Source organism: Macaca nemestrina, chromosome 4 (genome assembly GCF_043159975.1).
Source record: "Macaca nemestrina isolate mMacNem1 chromosome 4, mMacNem.hap1, whole genome shotgun sequence".
NCBI classification, from domain to species: domain Eukaryota; kingdom Metazoa; phylum Chordata; class Mammalia; order Primates; family Cercopithecidae; genus Macaca; species Macaca nemestrina.
In genome coordinates, this window is record NC_092128.1 from 77,706,778 (window position 1) to 77,720,798 (window position 14,021).

Below are 14,021 nucleotides of genomic sequence, written 5' to 3' on the forward strand. Positions count from 1 at the left end.
GTTCACAACATTTATAGATAAAAATAAAGGAGCATATCTCAATTGTGGTATAAGTTAAATTTGTAACTATTATATTTGCTTTTGAAAGCCATAAAAGTCTGCTTATTTACAACCAAATAATGCCATAGTTGACAATTTTAAAAAATAGAAAGTTTATCCTTTACCTAACATATGAAGTAGCTATATTGAAACATGAAAATGAACACAACTAATTCATCTAAACATTGATCTAATAAGAACATGGTGTGACCAGAGAGAAATTATTTGCTCTTATAAGAAGATTTTAGTGGGGGATAAAGCACACTGAAATAATTTTCCTTTTCTTAGAGAAACTGTTTTAACCAAATGAAAAAAATGACCATTGCAACTGATATGACAACATACTTTGCAACAATTGAGTGACTCATTTTTATGGAATTTTTTCCACTAGACATTTCATGTAGAAAAAAGCAAAAACGAAGGATACTGGTTTTCAAAAATCTCAATTCTATCCATGATTGTCTTCTATATAAATTATTTTTACTTAATTACAACTCAGTGAATATATTTTAACAAGAAAGGCTTGGGAATTTCTGAGAACTTGACTAGCATTTTCTACAAATGGCAAAGAGAGCAGTGAAGATTATGTGATTTTAGGTTTTTCTCACTTTTACACATCAAAATAAGGACTAGAAATTGATGTTGACATGAATATAGTTATTTCCAAGGGAAATGTCCTTATTTCTTGAATATCTTGGAACAAAAGCTAAAGGAGTATATATTATTTTTATATGGCAATAACTTCAATGTGTTATTATTAATTCAGGGTTATAATAAACTCTAGTTGTGTTTTCACTCTATAATTGTAATTAGTTAAAAAGTATATCCTCTCATCATTATGTCCGTGATGCTTACATGATGCTCATCATGTCAACATTCAATACATTAGCTCAGTGTCATCCCTTCCCTCCAGTGTTCTTCCAGCTGGCAGTCCTGTACATCCATTTGTCAATGGCAGCTCCTTTTCCTTCTTCATTGGCAATCAGTCTAGCTCTAGTTTGAGAAAAAAAATGATGCGATTGCCATATGATTAAGACCAGAGTTCAAAATTCAAACGCAGCACAGCTTTCCAAAGATCTGGTACTTAAGTTCCGTTCCTATAGAAGCAACTCAACACAAAGCCCACTGCCCTGATCTAAATGTAACCAAAACTTAATGCAAGCTTTCATTTACCTCTCATTTTAAACCATGTCTTGTAGGTTTTGATAAACTATATGTGTTACGAAGCAACTGGAAAAGCTAGGGCACTGTATAATCACTGTCAATGTAAAACAAATGTAGTAACTCTGTCTAAATTGTAAGAGCACATGTTGAACATAGAATCATTTCAAGCAAGCATTTTCTCATGAGCTATTTGATCTTGAAGGCTCAGCATGTTGACATTCAATACATTAGCTCAGTGTCATCCCTTCCCTCCAGTGTTCTTCCAGCTGGCAGTCCTGTACATCCATTTGTCAATGGCAGCTCCTTTTCCTTCTTCATTGGCAATTAGTCTAGCTCAAAAACGTTGGGGCCTGTACCCGACATCTCAGCCTTCCTCCCTCCTTACTGTCCTTGTTGTTGTCCAGTTACTGTATCTTCTCACATTCCAATGGGCACCAGATTCATTTTCATAAAAGTGGGTAATGTGGAAAATCCTTACATGTATAGCATTTTGTTGAAGTGTGCATTGGTTAGAGTTGAGCAATTAGAAAGATTGTCTAGATTCAAAGGCAGTTTTTCTACCAGATGTCTGCTTCTCCCGAGAAGAAAGTCTGTCTCACACAGTTTCATCCCCAGGTCCCAAGGGGTCCAGTGGGGTGTCTGAGCTTGCTTCTTGGGAACAAAGACATCTGGAGTTCTCCCACACTGCCCGTGCTGTGCAGATGTCTGGGAGGCCCTCCTCTGCTGACTTGATGCTTCCGTTTCTCATTGTGTCTAGGTCAGTCTGGCTGTTCACTTCGGTATCTCAGCCACCCACCCCTTCTTACTTCCAACAAGCGTTTAAAGTAGATTCCGTATTGGATGCATATACTTTTTTTCACAGTTTTATCAAGAAATCCACAAAGTACTGCAGCATGTTTACTAATGCTGCAAAGACAAGTCCCTCATACAACCCTTTTCCAATCTCCACACTGCCTCGGCTCCTGCCAGTCTCAGAGACCCTACACTTAGACCTTCCTGTTTTCCACAAGGACTCTGCCTCTTTGGCCCAGTCGTCTGGGTCACCTGAGCTCATGGCTCTCCATCCATAACCAAAGACCTATCTGAGTGCCACCCCCTTGGGAGGAACTCCTAGGAAACTCACACAAATTTTATGGATATAAAACTTACTAGATATAAAATATCTAATGGGTGTACATGAATTTACTTCTGCGTATGTTTTTGGTTAACAAAAGAATTTTACATTAACAGCAGCTCCTATCAGGGTACTTAGAAAAAAAGAAAAAAACAACAAATTAGTCATAGACAAAAGGAAGCAGAGAAAGTTGGCAGGAAAGGAATAGAGATATGTGTAATGGAATACTGAAAAGATAAAAGAAGATAGTGTAAAATAACCTAAGGCCTAAGAACCAAAGCATGTGAGGATATATGAGCAAAGAGAAGTACTGAAGAACTGGGATGCTGGGAAGTAGGTGATGGGTGTCAACAACCTGAGTTACAAATTCAGAAAAAGATTTGCAGCAAATATGGCTAGTTATCTATGGGATTCCTTTTTCCTTTTCTTCTGAAATAACAAAATACTTATTTGTTTAAGGCAGAAATTTGATCAGTTCAAAATATTTAAGTTCCTAGATGTCCCCGCTTTGGCTAAGGGGCAGATGTGACACCAATGAGATGCAGGTGAATAGGGTTCTAGAGCCTTTCCTTCCATAGCAGGGGACAAAGCCTCAGAAAGAAAAGCATGTTGCTATTCCCCTCTGCTCTTTCTCCTAATTCCTGCCTGGTGAGTGCTCCTGATGCTGACAGATGCGGTAGCTATCTTGCAGCCACGATGAAGAAAACAGCATGACTAAGGACAGAAGGAGCTGAAAGGGGGATGACACACGATTTCTGATGAAAGCCTTGAGCCACGACATTTTAAAAATGAAACTAGATACCTCTTACTGAAATGATGCAGGGATTTCCAGTTAAATTTCCAGCAAAAGAATGAAAAATGGAAATTAACTATAAATCACTTATTTATGTAAAATAATATTAACATAATTTCTATTTGGGGTTCTGTCTTTGTTGTTGTATTTTAGTAAACCTTAAAATATAAGAGATTTAAAATTTACTTATAAACTGAGTCTGCCAAGTGCTTTCTATTTCTTTGTGTATGGTTTTAAGTTCTTCAGCCTTAAATAGTACTTCACTGGGTGTTTGCAGGAACTTACATCTGTTTGGGGAGGAACTGCTATGTTATAATCCTCTATGACTTTAAGTCCAAGGACATACACACCCCAGCAATCACAGTCTTATAGCCACTAATTCAATTCTTCTTACAGCTCTTGGGGTTTGGGTGTAACCCCTTGGAAGCCAAGTTATTAGCTGAATAAGGAACTAACACCTCCAACAATGCTGTTCACTCAGCAGGTTTCTTAAAAAACTCTTTGTTATCCAAGCAGCTCCTAAGGATATACACCCAAGATGAGTTATGGAGAATTAATTACTGACTCCTGAGAATCTAAGAATGGGCAGCAGCCCAGGTGTTCTCATCCTTGAATCATGCTGTTTCATAGATGCAACTTACCTTAGGTCAACTTAGTGTTTATTTTTGACAGTACAACAAGTATAGACTTCAGACATTTTTCCAGTGACTTCCTTTAGGAAATCTGAGTATATATTTGTTAACATTAATATGCGATACAAATAAGCTTTCTAAAATTTGGACAAGTGGAAAAAAGTGGTGTTTCTTTTCTTTGAATAAAAAGCAGATGTATTTAAAACATATGCATAATATATCAGTAGGTAAATTTATCAAAAGGAAAAAATGATCAATCCTATTTAAACTACCCGTTTTACAATTACAATAGTTTCTTATTCAGAAATTTATTAGGTCAACTTAAGTACTATTTATTACATCAGAACTACCGACACCTTTATTACCCTGTTTGGAAGACCGAACATGGATCAGATGTTAGTTCCACCTTAGATACAGTAAATCATTTCTTTCCATTTTAATAGCTGAAATTTAGAAAGCAAACGGACCCAGAGGGGATATGCCCACAAGCAGGAGATGAACGTGTTCCAAATGGCAGTGTATTTCCAAGGAGACTTACAGGCTTTTTATTCCAAGGATTGGCTCAATACTTCATTACTCAGAAAATGTGTTTGATCAGGCGAGACCTTCAGATTTGAGCTCCTCTGCCGTCAGGGGAATGCTAATGACTGTCTGACAGCTTGTCACAGACATTGGATTTTTTTTCCCCTAGCATCCCTGGCCAGATTTCCTCTTTTCTGGCAGCTGTGCTGGTGCAGACTGCCAAGAGGCACCATACCCACCATCTTGAGAGGATTCTGTTTCCAGCAAGCCTTCTTTTACTGTCATCTATGTATTACATCTCTATTTCAAGTCTCTCTAGAATTTATAGTCATACTGGGGGTTTAGTTTCAATTTGCATTTGTTTGTTATGTGGCTTTACATGACTTTTTGTCTACTTCATGGATCTGTCTGATCTTCCCAGTAGATCAAAGTACCCAGAGGATCTGATTCTCTTTGACATAGAGAAGCTCCCCAGAGACCATGCCTTTGATTTCATTTATAGCCCTTTAGGATAGTGTTTCCCCTTCAAACTCTCTTGCAGACTGGTAAATGTCCTAAATTATTGAGTGGGGAATAGAAGGAAGGGAGTAGGAAGTGAAACCCAAGACAAGTCACAATACCTGTTCATAAAAGGGAGGGGTTGCTAGGCAGGAAATCTTTGCCACTCTGGTCTTATCTCTTAAAGAACACTACCCAGGATTGCTCATCAATCATTGTCAACTATTTACTTTTACCTTAGGGTAAAATGACCTTATATGCAGGTAGTAGTAATTATTAGAGTAATATATGATGCCTAAACAGTATCTGCAGGTGGTAATAACAAATTAGAGTTGTGACAGGGCAGTGCTTCACAAGTGTTCCAACTCAAGGTACAATCTCAAACTTGTTCCAGCTAGTACATGCCCAAGTATAGGGGTTAGGGGCTTTGTCTTCTACAACTTCACCATTCCTAAGGTGTTTAGATCCAAGTCTCTAATAACTTATTACTCTGGTTTTTAAAAAGGACAGTTGTTCACATGAGAATAATTTCAATAGGGCTGAGATTTTTTGGAGCATGGTAGATGGGCATCACTCCTACCAAGGCTTGCAGGCAAAGAGGAAGTCAGACATTGACATTTCTCAGCATGGGTACATGTGCTGCAAGTCACCTATTGGTCAGTTGTGAGAGCAGGTGCAGGAGAGTGTATATACAAGTCAATGCTGGGAGAGGCATGTATAAGAGCTGAGGGCTTATAGAAAAGCTTGGGCAAAGTAAGGGGTATGGTTGAGCCAGGAAGTCTATGAAAATGAAAAGGGCGGGGTTAGAACTTCAGACCTCAGATCTTGGTTAAATCCTAAAAACTGCTCATTGTGCTTCTGTTGCAGACAATACATAGGAATGAATGAGACAGAAAGTGAGACTATGAGGATGATTAAGAAGAGCAAGTACAACATGGCTGAGACTAAGTGTCCAGGGAGTTGAGAATAAGTGGCCTATTGTCATGTCCTATATAAATAGAGTATGTGGATGGGAGGCCAAGAACACACCAACAAATAAAATGTTGAATACATCAGTCAAGGGCCTATTGAGATGATCAGGATGCTGGCTATTGGAATGTTTGTCCTCCCACCCCACCCCAGAAGAGGACCTTCTTGGCTTGTTCACTGCTGTTTCCCAGCCTGGCACACAGCAGGTGCACAATGAATATTCATTAAAATCAATGATTAACTAAACTGGCTAGTATTCTATCTCACTTTCATTACTGGAGAACTGAAGAGCCACCTAGCCTACAAAAACTCATTCTGGATTTAGAAGCAATAAGAAAACATGCATTCACATAAAATCAGAGAATCCTTCTAATGTTTCTTCATGTGTCTATCTTTTCCCATCCCCAACACCATTTATTTATTTTTCTTGACCTGCAAAGGATCTGTTTTGTCCATGATGAGTCCCAAAAATAGCCCCCAAAGTGGTTCTCCTCACCTACCCCACCCCACCGATGCTGCATCACATGGTAGGGTGTTACCTTGCTCCTCCATGCAGGGAGCTTTTCTCAGTACCACTAAGGTACCAGGGAAGTGGAAACTCGGAACAATTTTTCCCAATATAGATAAAGCCTGGATTAAAAAGTACGGTGATACATAGGCAAGGGGTAGATGGGGCCTTCCTAGAGGACACGATGTCTTCCTGAATTTAATCCATTAATAATCAACAAAGCAGCCCTACTGATTTAATGCCTAGGCTTTGCTGCCTGACTATATTTAACAAAGCTTTCGAATGGTAGGGTGATTTCCTACAGGAATACTGAGTTTTTTCCAGGGACAGATGTAGCCTTGGTACATTGTCTGGTTATGTAGAAGTTTTTTTTTTTTTTTTTTTTTTTTAACTGCACTTGTGCTGTTCTCCTTTTTTCAGCTCGTAGCTGGAGACCCTTTGCTGCTACCTCAAAACCTTTTTGAAATTAACCAGTAATAAATAAGATCTTTCTCTATAGACAGCTTTTTCCAAAGGAATAAAATAATTAGAAAATATGGAGGATCCATAGTATGCATGCCTTTGGTTTACTGAGGTCCCTTAGGTGATATGAAATTCTTTAAAAATATAGATTTTGATAACATCATAATCAAGATCCTAACAAATCACTAGCATCCATCAGACTATAAAGTTTCTGAGCAATTCTCTCCCCAACCCCCATCCTGAGCCTAACATTGTGACTTGCTCATAGCCTCACTGGATAGATAATGGTTAGATAAATGAAAGCATTCATTAATCAATGCGATGTGAAGAATTTGGATAAGTGATTCCTATTTCTCTCAGTCTAACAAGGGGAAGTAGTCCAATAAACATATCTGTAAGTTTGATAGAATTTGTAAGTTCTTTTGAATATTTGGAAATCTGATTTCATTTTTAAGACACACAGAGTCTATTATGATAGAGCAGTGAATTTTATTCAGTTAGGTAATTTTGTGCTTATTTTTAACCAGTTTGTTGTTTTTCTTCTTTCTTGTGGTTTTCACTATAGTATTCATGGATCCTATTAACAGTAAAGAAAGTGGCAGACGCCAGGCATGATAGCTCATGCCTGTACCCAGCACACTGGGAGGCTGAAGCAGAATTATTTGAGGCCAGGAGTTCAAGACCAGCCTGGGCAACATAGTGAGACCCTTTTTGTTGGTTTTTTGTTTTGTTTTGTTTTTTAAGGAGAAAGTGGAGATAATAGGTTACTCCATGGTGAGGCTTGGGATGGTGGTGGGAATGGAGTGGAGGAAGGACTCCCTTCCCAATGACTAGATATGTCTTAATTTGTAAGAGGGCTCTCTCCCTTGTGACTTTCTCCCCTTTACCTATGTCAACTTTGTGTTGGGAGTGTTCAGTACAATATGTGAATGGAAAATTCAGAAATGAATGTACCAATAGAAATAAAGATACATGTGGGTGTTGCTTTTTTACTTTTTCAATGAAGATCTGATCCTTTGGTGCTTTACTTGGTCCTAATCCCACTTTTCTGTGAGTTGTGGCTGAGGACTTGTCCTTAATTATAAGATTCTGGTTGTTGAAGCTGTTGTTTACGCATGAAGGACTACTCAGAATATCACTGTAATTACACATCTGCCCCTCTGAGTTCTTCAAAAATAGGAACATGACTGATATGTTTGGAAAAGGTTAAAAATATGCTTAGTGCTAAAAGGAAAATGAGCTAAAAATTTCCTGGTATTTTATTATAGTTCTATATTTTATGATGATCTTTATTGCAATAGTAATATCTTGACTTTATAAAATTCTTTCATGTTTTAACCCTTGGTGTCCATACTTTTGCTTCTGGGAATATCATGCAGGCTTGATGTAACCATTTTGCTTATAAGAAAAGCAAATTGGGTCAGGCACAGTGGCTCACACCTTTAATCCAAGCACTTTGGGAGGCCAAAGGGGACAGAACACTTGAGTCCAGGAGTTCAAGACCAGCCTGGGCAACATGGTAAAAACCTTGTCTCTACTGAAAATACGAAAATTTGCCAAGTGTGGTGACACACGCTTATAATCCTAGCTACTCAGGAGGCTGAGGCATGATCTTTTGTCAATTTAGTTTACAGGGCCCCAGCCACAGAACCTAGAAGGGTAAAAGAAAAGATCTCCCCTGCAATGCAATAGAAGAGTTTAAAGGATGTGACTCAGGGTAGGTCAGAGATCCACAAGTGGTTCATTTCTGTTGTCAAAATAAGTACAGTGAAAATACCTGTGAAAAGTAATAATTTAGAGACTATTAGTAAATAGTTCTTTGGCATAAGGTCATTTGTCATATTATTTGGCTGGGGAAGGAACTTAGGTCATCCTCAGCTCTGGGATGCCTACACGGCAGGCAGATTGGTGCTTTCTGTAGCCTCACATAAGACAGAAACAAGCAGAGGGCAAAAGATAGAACTCAGCAGGAGAAAGTCTAGTTGACAGAGCAGGAGCATCGCCATCTTGGACAAGCACTGCCATTTTAAAGTTCACCTTGATCCCAAACTGCCTAAATCCAAGGGCATCAGCCTAATGGCTAAGGTCAGCATGACCATAAGCCACAAATGACATCTCTGACCACAAACATTCCAACCATAAGATAAACCCCTCCCGAACCAGAGACATGCCAGCCCCAAGATAACCTCCCCTCCAACCAGAGACATTCCAACCCTGCAATAAACTTCTCCCCCACACAGAAACATTCCAAGCCTGTGGTAAGTTCTTTCACCCTGAACCCTGAAATAGTCTTAGACTGTATTTCTTTCCTCTTTAACTCTTACATTTCATGCCAAAACCCATGATGGGTGTCAGAAGTAGAGGTTCTCTTGCAACCCAGGAAACAATGGACAGCAGCTGCTCATCCTGCTGGATCCTGAGAGTCTCTGGCCGCCCACCCTGTCTTGTCTCTCACTTCACTTTTCAAGCCATTTGCATGAGAAGGACAACTAACCTGAAGGGGACTGCAAGGCTCGGGCTGCGGCTACTCTCCAGTGAGCCCTCAAAACCCTCAGGTCTCAGGAATCCATCTCCAACCACCTGCAACAAGTGTTTCGTTCTCTCTTCTCTCCCTCTGTCTTTCCCTTTTTCCCTCTCTCCCTCCCTCTCCCACACACATGCACAGCTCCACTCCAAGAGGCCCTTTGCTGATTCCAACCAGAACATCCAACATCACACACTAATCCAGCTGACTGGTAAGGGCTGCCCTCCCCTGGCTTTCTCATGGTACCTGGGAACTCAGGTCTGCTGTCCCGGCTCAGAGGACCAGTGTGACTAAGCTAGAAGAAATCTTGGGGATGCCTAGTTTCTTCTTAGCTTGACCATCCTCTTTAGAAAGATGATTCTGGGTCTCTGTCTTTTGTCTGGGGATGCCTAGAACCAAAACAGACATCATCGGCCTCTTCTCACCAGTTCACATAGGTGCCAAACAATTCCACATTCCTACATCCTCTACACTGGGCTGTCTCCTTCATAAACTCCCCAGACTTGCCTTGCAGGGAAGCATAAAGCCAAAGCATTTAGCCTTTTCTTGCAACACTGCCTGGTCCCAATACAAATTTTCTTTTTTTTTTTTTTTTAAGTATACTTTAAGTTCTAGGGTACATGTGCACAACGTGCAGGTTTGTTACATATGTATACATGTGCCATGTTGGTGTGCTGCACCCATTAATTTGTCATTTACATTAGGTATATCTCCTAATGCTATCCCTTCCCCCACCCCATGACAGGTCCTGGTATGTGATGTTCCCCTTCCTGTGTCCAAGTGTTCTCATTGTTCAATTCCCACCTATGAGTGAGAACATGTGGTGTTTGATTTTCTGTTCTTGTGATAGTTTGCTGAGAATGATGGTTTCTAGCTGCATCCATGTCCCTATAAAGGACACGAACTCATCCTTTTTTATGGCTGCATAGTATTCCATGGTGTATATGTGCCACATTTTCTTAATCCAGTCTGTCACTGATGGACATTTGGGTTGGTTCCAAGTCTTCGCTATTGTGAATAGTGCCGCAATAAACATACATGTGCATGTATCTTTATAGTAGCATGATTTATAATCCTTTGGGTGTATACCCAGTAATGGGATGGCTGGGTCAAATGGTATTTCTAGTTCTAGATCCTTGAGGAATCGCCACACTGTCTTCCACAATGGTTGAACTAGTTTACAGTCCCACCAACAGTGTAAAAGTGTTCCTATTTCTCCACATCCTCTCCAGTACCTGTTGTTTTCTGACTTTTTAATGATCACCATTCTAACTGGTGTGAGATGGTATTTCATTGTGGTTTTCATTTGCATTTCTCTGATGGCCAGTGATGATGAGCATTTTTTCATGTGTCTGTTGGCTGCATAAATGTCTTCTTTTGAGAAGTGTCTGTTCATATCCTTTGCCCACTTTTTGATGGGGTTGTTTTTTTCTTGTAAATTTGTTTGAGTTCTTTGTAGGTTCTGGATATTAGCCCTTTGTCAGATGAGTAGATTGCAAGACTTAGGATTGTCTTGGCAATGCAGGCTCTTTTTTGGTTCCATATGAACTTTAAAGTAGTTTTTTCCAATTCTGTGAAGAAACTCATTGGTAGCTTAATGGGGATGACATTGAATCTATAAATTACCTTGGGCAGTATGGCCAGTTTTACAATGATGAACATTGATGCAAAAATCCTCAATAAAATACTGGCAAACCGAATCCAGCAGCACATCAAAAAGCTTATCCACCATGATCAAGTGGGCTTCATCCCTGGGATGCAAGGCTGGTTCAACATATGCAAATCAATAAACATAATCCAGCGTATAAACAGAACCAAAGACAAAAACCACATGATTATCTCAATAGATGCAGAAAAGGCCTTTGACAAAATTCAACAGCCCTTCATGCTAAAATCTCTGAATAAATTCGGTATTGATGGAATGTATCTCAAAATAGTAAGAGCTATTTATGACAAACCCACAGCCAATATCATACTGAATGGGCAAAAACTGGAAGCATTCCCTTTGAAAACTGGCACAGGACAGGGATGCCCTCTCTTACCACTCCTATTCAACACAGTGTTGGAAGTTCTGGCCAGGGCAATCAGACAGGAGAAAGAAATAAAGGGTATTCAATTAGTAAAAGAGGAAGTCAAATTGTCCCTGTTTGCAGATGACATGATTGTATATTTAGAAAACCCCACTGTCTCAGCCCAAAATCTTCTTAAGCTGATAAGCAACTTTAGCAATGTCTCAGGATACAAAATCAATATGCAAAAATCACAAGCATTCTTATACACCAATAACAGACAAACAGAGAGCCAAATCATGAGTGAAGTCCCATGCACAATTGCTTCAAAGAGAATAAAATACCTAGGAATCCAACTTACAAGGGATGTGAAGGAACTCTTCAAGGAGAGCTACAAACCACTGCTCCATGAACTAAAAGAGGACACAAACAAATGGAAGAACATTCCATGCTCATGGATAGGAGGAACCAATACAAATTAGATAACGACAGCCGATGGCCCAAAAATTGAACCTTTGACTTTCAAATTCTCAAGGACCTTGACAACTTTATAACTAGGAACAGTGATTGGCAAGAGGTTCTCTATGTTCTGACTTTCTCCTACCTTAGCTCCTGACCCTCCCTATGTCAAGCTTACACTCCTTATGAAATCCTTCTTAATGAAAACCCTCCCTGGGTCTCTTCCTCCAAATTCCTTCCCCTGTAACCCCTTCCTCCAAAACCCCTTTTGACCCTGAAGATGAACCCCCTCCATATTTCTCATGCCCCTGCATTCACTCCTCACCCATCTGAACCCTCCACCCCAGTGGCCCGCCTGACCCCAAGCCTTCAGCCCAAATCCTGCTCCTCCTCCTTCTCCACCTGCTACCCGTTCACAAACTACTCCAACCAGTCAAACCACCTCTGCCATTCTCCCTCTCCAGGAAGTGGTTGGGGTTGAAGGCATTGCTCGTATTCATGTCCCATTCTCCATATCTGATTTGTTGCAGATCAAACAGTATCTGGGATCTTTCTCTGAAAATCCCTCTCATTGACACAGGAAATTCCTACACATAACCCAAACCTTTAATTTAACTTGGCCTGATGTTTGTAAAATGTTAACCTCCACCCTCACTCCTGGTGAAAAAGAACACATCTGGCATTCAGCTGAAGTCCACAGAGATGAACTCCATAACCAAGCCCCTATACAAAATCCAGTGGCCAATGATGCAGTCTCCCATAGAGACCCAGATTGGACTTACCAACAGAGAGACAATGGCATCATGCGAAGAGACCACATGATTACCTATCTCCTCGTGGGCATGGACAAAAATGCCCAAAGGCAGTTAGTTAATTATGAGAAACTTGGAGGAAGTACACAGGAGCCCAAGGAGAATCCTGCCCTTTTCTTATCACGCCTCACTGAAGCTATGCTAAAATATACCAATCCAGACCCAGAATCTAGAGAAAGGCAAACTTTTCTCCACCTCCAATTTATTTCCCAGCCTGCCCCAGATATCCGGAAAAAAAATTACAAAAATTAGAGAAGGGTCCCCAGACATCTCAGCAGGAGCCGTCCGTGTCTTTGAGATGAGGAACAAAAAATTCAAAAAGACAAATATCTCTGTCCAAAATACCAGATGCTCGCCTCTGCTGTCCAAAAATCAGTTACACAAAAGCCTCCCAATAACCCAAAGGGAAACTGCCTCACCTCTCCAGAAGTCTGTTTCCAATGTGGCAACCGTGGACACTGGGCAAAGTCTTGTCCTGGCCCCTTGCCAAGCCATGTTCAACTTGTGGTCTTTAGGGACACTGGAAAATGGACTGCTCTCAATGGGGACACCCTCCCTATTTGGTGTGGCCCATAATGAGGCCTCCTGACCATCACAGGAGGAATTCTCTTCACTGCTGGCACTAACAATGGAAGACTGAGGGTGCCCAGGATCCTTTGTCCCCACATCCAGTTAGTCCATGGAACCCAGGGTAATTGGGACGGTATCTGATAAAATTATTTCTTTTGGATACTGGGGTGAGCCTATCAATATTAGCCAAATATCAATGCCCATCATAACATTCATCCATTTCTGTTGTTGTCATGAAGGCCATACAAGAAACCCCATACAAAACACTGCCACATTGTATTCAACATACCATCAGGCTTTTACACTTTTTCGCTGAATGTGGGTAACAGATATCCAAAAGGAAGGCCCGATTAACCTCTTCAAAAATCTCATACCTAGGATTAATTGTAACTCTAAATACTTGAGAAATTCCACCAGCACGAAAGCAAGGTGCTCAACAAATGCTTTTTCCTAAAACAAAAAGGGACTTACTTTCTTTCCTTGGATTAGCGAGATATTTCCGATTATGGATAGCAAATTTTGCCATTATCGCTAAACCTCATTATGACTACACAAAAGGAAATCTTAACCAAACACTCGTTCTCACTCCAGACCTTTATCGTGCTTCCTGTCACCAAAACGTGCCTTATTACCGGCTCCTGCTTTAGGCCTTCCAACTCCCTGAGACCCTTTATTCTATATTTACATAGTTCTCATAATCAGGCCCTTGGACTCTTAGCCCAACCCATGGGAGATTCCCTCCAAATTGTGGCATATTTTTCAAAACAACTAGACTCCATTTACAAAAGCTGGCCCCTTTGCTTAAAAATTTTGGCCACAGCCTCTCTGATTATCCCTGAGGCACAAAAACTCACATTCTATGAACACCTTCAGGTATTTTCTTCTCATAGTCTGCAAAATATGCTCAGCCATAAGGCACTCACCTCCATCTCATTCTCTCACATGC

General features: G+C 40.3%; 1 protein-coding gene across 6 annotated transcripts in view; it reads left to right on the plus strand.

The window, feature by feature from the left end:
• LOC105475564 (core 1 synthase, glycoprotein-N-acetylgalactosamine 3-beta-galactosyltransferase 1) overlaps nt 1–5,977 on the plus strand; it is a 115,186-nt gene extending 109,209 nt beyond the window's left edge. For all 6 annotated transcript variants that reach the window (XR_011622170.1, XR_011622171.1, XR_011622173.1 and 3 more), the window contains one exon: nt 5,630–5,977. The gene's annotated coding sequence lies outside the window, so the exon portion shown is untranslated. The remainder of the gene's footprint in view (nt 1–5,629) is intronic.
• Nucleotides 5,978–14,021: the final 8,044 nt, after the last annotated feature.